The sequence below is a fragment of the Perca fluviatilis genome, chromosome 4 (genome assembly GCF_010015445.1).
Source record: "Perca fluviatilis chromosome 4, GENO_Pfluv_1.0, whole genome shotgun sequence".
NCBI classification, from domain to species: domain Eukaryota; kingdom Metazoa; phylum Chordata; class Actinopteri; order Perciformes; family Percidae; genus Perca; species Perca fluviatilis.
In genome coordinates this window covers 26,125,587-26,138,439 of record NC_053115.1, presented here as the reverse complement: position 1 = coordinate 26,138,439, position 12,853 = coordinate 26,125,587, and the positions used below count along the sequence as shown (strand labels likewise).

The 12,853-nt window shown below is 43.7% G+C and overlaps 1 protein-coding gene across 2 annotated transcripts in view; it reads right to left on the bottom strand.

The window, feature by feature from the left end:
- Nucleotides 1-8,846, bottom strand: part of LOC120557651 (synaptotagmin-2-like) — a 40,492-nt gene extending 31,646 nt beyond the window's left edge. The window contains exon 1 of one of the 2 annotated variants that reach the window (XM_039798188.1): nt 8,530-8,846. The gene's annotated coding sequence lies outside the window, so the exon portion shown is untranslated. The remainder of the gene's footprint in view (nt 1-8,529) is intronic. The other variant, XM_039798190.1, reaches the window with a different exon arrangement.
- Between the last annotated feature and the right edge of the window lie 4,007 nt (nt 8,847-12,853).

Here is a 12,853-nt window from a genome sequence, read left to right as displayed (position 1 = left end):
ATATTAACTGTAAATAACGTATAACCTAGCATGATTCAAGAGCCCAAACATCACATCCCTGAGCCTCTCTCTTATCTATAATCTTCTCTACAGAACACACACTCATGTAACGGACGTAACATAGCTACGTTACCCTGCTACTGCAACATACGTTTTGTCATTAGCTTTGGTTGATAACGTAGAATTTTACGTTAATATAAGGCAATGCTGCACGACGTGATGCACACATTGTTGCAGGTTGGTGAATAAGGACGCTATACAAAGTGTGGGTTAAGATCCGTGTATCGTGCGTATATACTGCTAACTTCCTGTTACATACTGTTAACGTACCCAACTCCCTCCGCTGGTCTAAGATCGACCCTGTTGCGACGGTATGTTGTCCCCTCCACATTAACAACATAGGACCTGGGGCCCGCCTGCTGCAGGCACACCTTTTCTCCACCGGCCAGTCCTGTCCCCAGGGAGTGCGTCCGCAGTCTCTGCGACATCAGCCGCTGTGCAGGACTGCAATGCAGTCCCTCCGTGGGCGTGTTTCTCCAATGGAGGATAGCTTTCCATGGGTCCTCGCCAGCAAACGAGGACCCATAGAGGACACACAGGTTTTTCACAATCTTTACTGTCGACTCTGCTTTGCCATTGGCTTTTGGGTGTCTTGGTGATGAGGTAACATGCTCAAAGCACCACTCTTTTGCAAATGTCCTGAAAGCTCCACATGCAATCTGTCATCCACAGTCAGAAATGACTATGATGGTTATACATGGTATGCCGTGGCGTGCAAATTGAGCCTTGCACTTCAGGACCGTAGTTTCAGCTGAGAGATCAGGAAGCAGATCGACCTCCGAGAAGTCAGAGTAGTGGTCCACCACGAGCAGGAAATCCTTTCCTGCATAGTTGAACAGGTTCATGCTCACTATCTGCCAGGGACGTGTGGGGAGTGGGTGAGACATCATGGTCCCCTTCTGTTGTTCATGTGCGTACTCATTGCACACAGAGCATTGCTGCATAAAGTCTTTGATTTCCCACTTCATGTTGGGCCAAAATAGAGTGTCACAGACTTGCCTGTAGCAAGCCTCTCCCCCTATGTGGTTGTAGTGAATCCGTCTCTGCATTTCCGGTCACATAGTTTTAGGAATGATAACGCGCTGGCTTCTGAAGAGTACGCCGTCTTGCACACTGATTTCGTCTCTGATGGCCCAGTACCATCTGATCACTATGGGCGTCTCCTCTCTGTAGTCTGGCGATCCCTCAAGCACGGTCTTGACCATCTGAAGGCACACATCCTTCTCTGTGTGTTGTCGGATTTGTGCGAGGCATTGGCTGGTGACGTTCAGATAGTCTGTCTGCTGAATTGCTGTGGTGTTGTACTGTTCCTGCTGCAGGCTGAAGACCATTTCCCGCCTGTACTGTGTGTCTGTTCTCTGTGGTGGGGTAGCAGCTCTGCTGAGCGTGTCACTGATGTACATTTCCGGGCCTGGCTTGGTCACCACTTTGAGGCAGTAGTTCTGAAGCATAAGGAGCATGCTCTGGAGGCGCTTTAGTGCACTGAGGAGGGGCTTACTGAAGATGGACACCAACGGGCGGTGATCTGTCTCTGCTGTAACATCACCCCTCCCATACAGGTAGTAGTGGAATCGCCGACAGGCAAACACAATGCTCAAGCACTCCTTTTCAATTTGTGCATAATTTTGCTCTGTTTGGGACAATGCACGGGATGCGTATGCAACTAGCTGTCCTTCCTGCAGCAAGCAGCAGCCCAGGCCTGTCTGGCTGGAGTCGCTCTGTTTGGTAACCGGCTCGTTAATGTCATAATACCTCAAAACAGGCACCGCCGTGATCAGCGTCTTGATCTCCTTTATGGCCGTGTCGTGCTTTGGCAGCCAGTGCCACTGTACATCCTTATCCAGCAGCCTCCTCAGTGGTTCACAAACCTCAGACAAGCACGGCATGAACTTGGATAGGTAGTTCACAAACCCCACATAACGCTGCACGCCTTTAGTGTCTGTGGGGTGTAGGGTTGGGCATGTCCAGAACTGCTCTGACCTTGTCAGGGTCAGCTTTGAGGCACTCGGTCAAGAGGACGTGGCCGTGAAACCGGACTTCCCTAACTCGAAATTGCAGCTTCTTCAGACTCAGCCTCAGTTTCACTTCCCTGCATGTGTCCATCACTGCGGTGAGGTTTGCATCATGGTCTCGGATGGCTTCCTCCTCCATGTCGCAACACAGCCCACTATTAAGATGTCGTCAGCTATAGGCTCAATCCCTTCTCGTGCTGCTTCCTCTGATACAGCTCTGGCACAACAGATACGCTGAAAGGGAGTTTCAGCCAGCGTTTTCTGCCCCACGACGTCCAGCACCATAGTTTTCAGCTTATTGTCCATAATCTCTGCAGAGCGGCAAATCTCAACTGCCATTGCCAATGTGAGGTCTTTTTCTCCAAGCAGGCGGCATCTCGCGCTCTCATCAGTTATTCCAAGGACAAGCCTGTCTCTTATAAGCTGGTCTCTTAAGGTTCCATATTCCATATTTTGATGCTAACAAGCCATCACCCCCAGTTAGCATCCCATTGAATGCCATTCATTTTGGCGTCACTTTGACAGCGAACAACTTTACATCTGAAGCATTTAAAGAATTTATTTGTCCATTGTTTATTTCTAAAGAAACACGACAATGTATAAAAGGCTCCATTACCTTGTATCTCATGTTATAGCTCCGTAGCAGACGTTTTTGTAAAAATAGCCTAACGATTGTGTCGTAACCACGCAACTTACTGTCGCATAGTAGAGGAATTACCGTACAGTACAGGAGAAGCTCACAGGCAGTGTTGACTTACATTAGCGGTTTAGTTTTATTACTAATGTTAACTAGCATTTTAGTTAGCAATAATTAGCCTGTGTCTATGTTATCTCCTTACATATACCTACGCTCTCCGTCTCGGCAAGATTGGGAATGATTGAGATTTCTCTTGGCACAGCTACCAGAAGACTTACAACTTTCAGACAGGTTGCTCACGTCACATCTACATCAAGCAACAAGCTCAGTTTGCAGCTGCGCAGTAACGCTCAGCTATCACCGGAAAAGTGCTTATATCTTTCACTGGTCTCCATCCAGAGCAACGGGATCTGTTGGTCCATTTCCATTTCTTTCTTTCTATGCTCACTGCCCATTAGCCTTCTTAGTGCACTTGCACATCCGCATCTCACAGAGTCCAGTTGCCAGCAAATAATTGTCAAACTCTGCTCGGAAACTTGCCCAATTGCTGTCACCAAACATCTTCATCGGCTCCGGAGGCGGAATGGACGACACCATTTCACAGTCGCAATGCTATGGCTAACGTTAGCAGGTTAGCCGCAAACGGACCCAACTACGACTTAACTTTTCAGTAAACAAACCAAATGTGTTGCTACATAAGCTCACTTTTGGGTCCAAGTCTATCTGACATCATGACTACGTTTACAAGCTGTCAATTTTCGGGTTATGGTCGGGTTAAGGTCACTATTTGGGTTTCTGAAACATTCGGAATAACCCGTTTACATGCGTGAGCAGAGAGAGTTACTCCTGTATACATGGCATTTGTAATCAAATGGCAATATCCCGACGTAAACGGCAACGCACGGTTAGCGTCTGGACGTAGCCTACGGACAACCTTAAGACGCAATAACTTTTCGGTCACCTTCTTATAAATCTCACTATCTCGGTACTTTCTGCCGTCAACAAAAGACATTATATTCATGGTTTTCACCACACTAATAAAGAAATTGGTTTCGTCCTCGCTCCAAAAGTGTGGTGCTGTGCTGCGTCTCGCCATGTTTACCTCTACTTCTTGTTTACTTCCGGTATACTGCGCGCAGGTTTTCTGCATTGACATATATATATAACTATATTATTATAGTATATAATTATTATTATAACTATGTTTTCTGGCGCATACAAGAAGTTCCTCTACTCAAAAGACCAATATTCCTTGCGAATAGAACATGCGCAGAACACAAATCAATGTTCCTTTTGATGGGGATATGCCGGCACGCGTTTACATGACCAAAATTTCGGGTTAGAAAAGGGGTAACCCAGGTAGCATATTCGGGTTTTTAAAAACCGGAATATGAGCATATTCGGGTTTTTGCCGGTGTTTACATGGCCGTGCGTGACCGGGTTATTGCTAATATTCCGATTTTGAATGGGTTATTGGCTGCATGTAAACGTAGTCCATGTTGCAGGTTGGTGAATAAGGACGCTATACAAAGCGTGGGTTAAGATCCGTGTATTGATGTGCTGCACAACTGACACACACAACAGGTAGCACACAACACTGCTGACTTCCTGTTACATGTTAACATACCCAATTTCCCCACAGGGTGGAGCTGTTGCCTAAGCAGTGCAACAGGAAACCCTGTAACACAAGTTACGGCAGTTCGTCAAATGGTCACGTTATTTAATCTATTGATTCGTGTTCACGGGGACGTTTTTGTCGTTTTTTTCATGGTGGCCAGCACGAAAATGTAAACTAATGTATTTAAATGGGAAGCATATGTCGTGGTCACAGCACGACTACATTAGCGAGTAGTATGAAATGCCGAAAATCAGCGTAAGGAGGTTGGTTGGGGTGGTGGATCGGTCAAACAATTCAGGACTTTAAACCCAGAGGCTGGGGATTGTGTCCCGCGTGTGGCATTTTGTTTCCCCGTTAACCGTCCCATTATTGTCGCCCGTTTCCTGTGGCCGTCTCCCGGCGTGTGAGGTGTCCTTTCCCCGTTGTTTTCTTCCTTAACCCAACCTCCGCCATCCCGTTATTGTTACGCGTCCCCCGCGGCCGTGTCCTGGCATGTGAGGCATCTTCCCACAGGGTGTGACGTTTGCTTTCCCCGTTAATCTCCGTATAGACCATTTCGTGCTGGCCACCATGAAAAAAAAAAAGAAAAATGTCCCCGTGAACACGAATCAATAGATTAAAAATAACGTAACCATTTAACGAACTGCCGTGAGACCGTGTTGTAGGCAGAAGGGCTCCGTGTGTGAGAATATAAACAAGTCACGTGACTGGGGGTAGAGGGCAGAGGGCATTGCTAAAGGCAAGATTGAATGATATAGCAAATTTAATTTGATGTAACTTAAGTAATGATGGGGGTATTATCATATTAATGCAGCCACAACAGCAAAAAAAGAAGAAAAAAAAGAAAGAAAAGTTTATTTAGGTTGTTTCGCCAGAGGGGCAGCTAATCCAATCAAGGTAAACGGGCAGTTGCCCGGGCAACAATAGCCTGTACCTGTGCACGTCCCTGGTGCCAACAATAAGAAAACTAAAGAAGAAAATGCAAACACAACTAAATAAATAGTGAGAGACTACAGTCACACTAGCAGCTCTGTGAGTCTATGCTAGGCACAGCGGTGCTTTCAGCTAAATGCTAACGTCAACATGCTAACATCCTCACGATGACAATGCTAGCATGCTGAAGTTTAGCAAGTGTAATGTCCCCAAGGGGGTAAGCTTCGCTTCAGAACTCGAACCTCCTATGACGCCATTTTGATGCTACAAAGCGATCACCTCTCTGTAGCATTCCACTGACTAGCATTCATTTTGACGTCACTTTGACAGCAAATAACTTTACATCTGAAGCGTTTAAAGACTCTATTTGACCATTTTTTATTTCTAAAGAAACACGACAATGTATACAAGGCTCCATTACCTTGTACCTCACGTTATGGCTCTGTAGCAGACATTTTTGTAAAAATAGGCTAACGATTGTGTCACATAGTAGAGGAATTACCGTATAGTACAGGAGAAGCTCGCAGGCAGTTTTGACTTACATGATCTGTTTAGGTTTAATTACTAATGTTAACTAGCATTTTAGTTAGCAATAATTAGCCTGTGTCAATGTTATCTCCTTACATATACCTACACTCTCCGACTTACAACTTTCAGACAGGTTGCTCACGCCAGATCTACGTCTTCGAGCTCAGTTGGAGGCTGCGCAGTAACGCTCAGCACTCACCGGAAAAGTGCTTCTAATATCCTTCCCATGGACGGGATCTGTTGGTCCATTCTTATATACTGTCTATGAATGTCCCCCAGCCCCCTTAAAGGATCAGACCTTTAAGGGGGCTCAGCACCTAATGAGAATCTGACACGGATACAGTGCCTTGCAAAAGAAAAAACTGCTAAATCAGTAATTTCACTGGATAACAATGAATATATTTATTTATTATTATAATAGATTATAAATGTCAAATATTGAACATGTGAAACAACTATGAAAGTCCCTCTATGGACTCCCAGAATCAAATGAAATGATAATGAGGTGTAAACAATAAATAAATAAAAAATAAAACTTTCCTTGACTAGGTTACAGGTGCATAGAATTAGCGACACAGGATATTAAACCTGTTTCTTTGAACCTGTAATTGTTTGCCCTCTGTCACTAACAGACAAGTTCGCAAACTCTAACTTGAAGCACTAAAATTATAATTTTTAAGGGGGCTGAAATGAAATTTAGAAGGGCTTGAGCCCCCCTAAAAAGGGTCTAAAATCGCCACTAATGTCCCACATCTTAGTTTAGACTGTTCAAGATTCAAGATTCAAGATTCAAGATTATTTTATTGTTATTCCAAAAAACGCTTCAGGAAGTGCAGTGTAGAACAAAATTACGTTGCATAGGACCACCATAAAAACAGATATAAAAAAAAAAACATTAGCAACTAGATGGATAGAATGCTAACATTTGCAAATAATTACTAAACACAAAGTACAGCTGAGGCTGATAGGAATGCCATTTTGCAGGTGTTTGGTTTTTGACATGATGATGGAGCAAGATAAAAGGTAAGATAAGGAATCCCTAAAGCTGTTACAGTTCATCCCGAGGGGGACACGAATTTCTGAACTAAATTTCATGATAACGCTGACTTCACCACCAGACACCAACACAGACCGCAAAAACTGTGCCGTATGATTAATCCTCTCTCAGTGTACCGCTGAATGCAAATTCAGCAAGAAACCACATCTTTAAATATAAAATGATAGAGAGAGGTCTTTCATAGTCCAACACACCTACAGACAGTTTAATAAATATGAAATATGCTTTGTACTGCTTTGTACTGTGCAATTAATCTTGTGCTCTCTCTAACCCTTTTTAATTAGTCACATTAGCTACTTAATCATGACTGTCTTAAACAAAAAGGTGATAGAGGGAAAACATTAACTACATTTAAAGTGTATATCGATAAATAGAAGCATACACATGCTCTCGTATTGCATTATCAGGTCACACATGCACTGTACTATCTGCGAAATGAATATATGCCACTTTGAACCCGTTAAACGTCTATTGCAGCACTAAATGCACCAAGACAAGGACGAACATTGTGGAAGAGGAAAGCTGTGTCAGTGTGTGTGTGTGTGTGTGAGTGCTGACATACTGCAGCTACACACTCCCTGATCCATTTCTGCTGATGCCAAAAGGAAGTCCTCATTTGGCTCACACACTCAGGAGTGTCCCAGGCATGTACTCATAACATCCCCACGGAATAAAGAAACCACTGCACCACCTGATCTGTCCATACCACGGCATCATAATCAGCCCAGGGAAATATAGTACCAACATGGATCATTCACTGAAGTCTAAGATATGTCTTAATCGCTTTTCTGTGAGGCCAAATAAAGAGTGAGCTGAACTAAATGACAGGAAAATGAATCAAATGTCAAGCTTCAATGTATTCAGTGTCCATCAGAGGCTGTAATGCGCAACATTTAATGACAGCTTTATCTTCAACCAACTTCCACTATAGTCAGTAAAGGGAATGTTTTTACTAAAATGCATTTAAAGAAACGGCTGTAATGTAATTGGCATAAATTCACTGGCTTAACAGATGCATATGAACTCAGTGAGCTCTGCAGACTCTTACGTGGGCCCTTCACTCCTGCTGGCTCAGCAGATTTGACTATACTCCCTCAGAGCTTTTACTGTATAAGAGTGAGCTGCCTCTCATCCTCCATCTAAAGACTGACACACTGTAAAAAGCCCCAGTAAAGGCATACAGATGAAAAGAAGAAAATGTTCACTGTGTATGAAAAAAAAATTCTCTCTCATTTTTAATCAATTCCCACATATGCAGATTATAAACCGCAGAAGAAAAGTGTTGTTACTGTTCTTTCTATAGTGCAAGAAATCCCCATCTCAAGTTCTATCCTCACACACATATAACATTAGACTGTAGCACTACATGATTCTACAGTGCTTAAGCATGACGGCTTACCGGCATGCTGTAAAAGTTCCACTCTGGCAGATTTGAGATTTCTTCAGGAATCTCTGCATTAAAATGAGAGGCGACTGGCAAAACGCTAACACTGTCTGCTCTAATTTCCCCTGAGCCATTTATTCTCTCTTTCCCTCTCTGCAGAGCTTTTTTTTTTTTCCTCCACATTCAGACAAGATGTGTGTAATGAGGCTAGGTGCCTCTGTGACAACCTGGCACGCAGCAGAGCCCCAGTAACTGATGATGCTGTCTTGGACAGAGAGGGGAGAAACAAATGCTGCTTACCTGGAAGAGAGATGTGCTGCCTCCCAAAGAGTGGAAGCAGAGAACAGGGTCAGATATGCAGGAAGAAGAAAAAAAATATTAACAATCTGCACTCTGGTTTATCCTACTCTCAAAAGACATCCCAAAACCCCAGAGCTGGAAGGTCCCAGTTTCTCCTGGGGGGGTGTTTCTGTCCAAGAAGCAGACACTCTCAAACAAGACTTTTCTTGGCTCAAGGTGCTGGTGACGTGCACTCAGATCAGGCAGAGAGGAGAGGAAACACTCACACAGATTAACATTGTTCTCACACACTGAAATCAGCGCAAGCATCAGAGCCGGTGCAGTTCCCCTGCTGTATTTCCCGGCACTGTTCGCTCATTGGCTGAGGAGCTGCTCAATAAAAACCCTCCTTGTCATCAATTGGGTAGGTAGGGAGAGGGTGGGAGGAGGCGGGGGGGGGTAGTTTTTTTCTGTGGCGCACTAACAACCATGCTCCTCCTCTTTTCTTTCTTGCTCCATCACTTCTTCCCTTAGTACAGGCAGCCAGGGAGTGCTGAGCTTTGAGAATTAGACGCAGGAGGGAAGGGAGCAAGAGAGCAAGGAGAGATGAGGTAAACGAAAGCAGTACAAATCAATGAGTGGTCAATGGAGAGGTGAAGATAGTAACCAGCAGTCTGCAGTAGCTCTCACAGATTTTAGCACCTGTGCCTCCCTGCTGCAGGAGCTCTGCAGGAACCTGAGTGCAGTGAGGTGTGAGGACCTGAGAGGATAGAATGGGGGTGGGTGAGGGGGTGTTACCGGTCTGCTCGGGCTGGTTTTGCTGCAGTATAGAGGCAGGCAGAACACAGATGGGAAGTTTTTTTTTTTTTTTTTTTCAGCAGCAGTTGATGTAAAGCTCCAGCAGACTCGGCAGCATAAAAAAAGGCTACTAGTTCCTCCCTTTCTTGTTTACAGGCATCTAACATGTGACTGGTGAATAATTTAAAAGAGCAGAGGGTGATGAGCTGCAGGACAGACACAGATCACTGCTGCTGCTGCTGCTGCTGCTTCATTAAGGAGACTAGAGATTACAGTCGTCTAATTAAACAGTGTAAAAGTCAAGCAGGAGTCAAACTGTATGTTGTTGAAGAGCATTGAATCCATCATGATGCCGCCTGCAGACACAGCATTCAGTTCTACGAGCGTTTCTTTCAAGATTGGTCACGTCAAATGAAATATCAGCAGAAAAGAGATCTAATTAAACATGCATTTCGGAAGATGTAGGCAATGTTTTTTCTCGTTTTTTTTATTTCCTTCCCACTCAACAACTTAGTGCCTCAAACAATTAAACAGATTTAATGAAGTCTCATTCTACCATCTGAAATCAATAGACTACCATTAGTCCTTATACTGGACAGCTGGCCAGAGCTGCATCACACTGCCACTGCAGGTCTCTCCGGGGAAATCCATACAGTACCTGGCTGCTTTGTGGGAATCACTGTTTACATCAGCCAATGTGAAGTAGCCTGAAATATAGACAATCTAATAATTTCAAACTGTTTTAGATATTATAACTGTGAAAGCAGATGAATAAGAGATCTCAGGGACAATATTTGGCATAAACGTTATTTAAGCTGTTCAAAACACATGAGAAAGAATGACTTAAACTATACCTAGCAGTATCACCTCCTCATACCACCTTAAAGCCCAAGTCTTTGGCAAATGAAGAGTGTACTCAGACAGTGCATCCAGCTGATTTAGCAGTGAAACATTTGTTAATGAAAAGCAACGACAGGACAATGGTGTGAGTGCCAGTTACACCATTACACATATTAAACCTTGTGGGAACTTTGCCAAAATCTCTGCATCAAATAGCAGCGAGGCTCCCTTTAAGGAGGACACACTATTTCATTGCCTTTGGCGTTACCCTTGACATAATAGCGGCCATGCAGTGCTCAGTGCATTAACAACGCTCAGACCTCCACATGAGTCACAGATGCTGCATCACTAAAGCATTGTGACTTTTTATGAACTTTCCATCCCGCTGTGCCTATTTGCTTCCCGCTCGGGGGAGGGAGTGGTGACAGAGTAAAGTTTTGATGGGATCTAATTTTTTAGCCAGAGGATATTTAGTGATTGCCTCGTGCTGGACTTCATAGCAATAAATCATACTAGATGAAACAGAGATGTGTGCCTGAAGCACCTTTCATAAAGGTGAACCAGAAAGTCTAATGAGCCTCAAATATAAAATGAAAGAATAAAGCCATGCTAACAAGCTCACAATGACAATGCTAACATGCTGATGTTCAGCAGGTATAATGTTTTACATGTTTACCATCTTACTTTGGTGTGTTGACATGCTAACATTTGCTTATTAGCAATTATTAGGTTTTCAGTCATTAGATATCAGGTATTTGGTCATAAACTAAAGTATCGGAACCATTTACTCTGACAATGACACTGGATATAAAGTCAGGGGGTCATTACAGTTCATCCTGAGGGGGACATCGATTGTTGAGACATTTCACTCAAAACCACAAATGTGAACCTCATGGTTGTGCTAGAAGAAAAGTCAGGGGATCACCAAAGTCAGTCACTTTGTCTGGGGACCATGAACGCCTGTGCAAAATCAATTCATCCAACAGTTGTTGAGATATTTAAGTCAGGACCAAAGTGGTGGACCGACCCACAGTCAGACTGAAGAGGATGTGGCTCGGTTCTGGACCATCAGGCCCGTAGGCCGAATTAATCTGACTCTCCTCTAAACTCCCCTAAGCCCTTCCTCTGTGTGTTCGTTGATCCTTTACCAGTACACTGAAAAGACTCAAGGAGACGAGATTCTCAGTTAACAATTTAGTAAACAGGATTGTAAGAAAATTACAGAACACATATATGTGGGCTCTTGAATCAAGGCTAAGTATCCTTATCAGACAAAACGCGAGACGCAGGTCCACTCAGCCTTTGACAGTTCAAGCGCCTCGATCTAGCTGACCCTACCCTAATCATCCTGTCCCCCTGGTCCTTTTGCCAGGCAGAAAGTATGTGTGTGTTGTGTGTGTGTGTGTGTGTGTGTGTGTGTGTGTGTGTGTGTGTGTGTGTGTGTGTGTGTGTGTGTGTGTGTGTGTGTGTTGGTCTCCATGCACCCCCTCGTCAGGAGTCCGTTTGGTTCCACTTCCTCCTTCTTGCTCTTGTTGTCCTTTTCACTGCGCCTGAACGCCTACTCGTATCCAACGGCTATCTTACAGCGGTTTTCTGTTATCTTGTCTTGCACAAAACAGTCTTCTTACCTACAATGACATTTCTAAACTATGATAATTAAACTATAACAGAACACTTCTGAATAATAAAAAATATCTCAACAAGACCCACATTGCCATCAATAGAGACTTTGCACATTTGACATTGTTTTGCTCAAATGAAACCCCACAAAAAAAGCAATTATTGCAAACATACAGTAGGCGGAAAACACAAACATCTCATCTAATCACCAGCAATAAGAAAAGTGAACACTGACATTAAAAGTCAACGCCTCTTTCACCCAATTGATTAAACGGGAGTACAGTGTGTGCAGTTTACTAACATCGCATGACATTATTTCTCATTTCATAAGTCAAGGTAACTGCAAGAACATTTTATTTTTAAGATATGTGCACATATTACATTATCAGTGATTTAATGATGGTTTTCATTGGTGCAGGACCTAAATTAGACAAAGTCTCTCGCTCCATGACCCTATTGCAGCCTCCAGGGGCCCACCAGAAGTAGGCCTGAGACCCATTATGGCTCCTAGCCCACAGGTTAAAGCTGAACGACACAAATTGTGCAAGCAGACGGCACAAAATGGCAGAAATATCTAGTCAAAGGATTGTAAATCAAATGGGCAGTTACCTGTCTTTATCTTTCTTTTCATTTTTTGGATGTGGAGGTAGAAATTTATGAATGTACTCATATCAAACAGCTCTTTCAATCCTCCCATTTTCAGAAGGCCTGCAGATGTCGTTTCTCAGTTGTAACACTAGAGGCCGCCCCACTCGAAGAATCAGATTCTAGAGCTGGGTCACTCATCATGCAGCACACTTCCTTACTATATCTACACCGTGAAACTAAGGGTGTGTATTACTAAGAAACAGTATTCTTGCACAAAATCTGGTTCATACAATCTAAACATGATGAGGAACAGAGGGAGGGAAACAGTGGTGGTTTGGATTCTTTAAAGTGTAGATGACGAAGACATCTCCTTTTCTATTTGCATTCCCCCCCCCCATTTTCATCTGTGATTTTCATTTCCCTCGCTCAGTTTTTCTACGGTAACATACTGTAAAAGCACATTTCGCCGGTCGAGCCACTTGTTCCCAAAATAAACCGA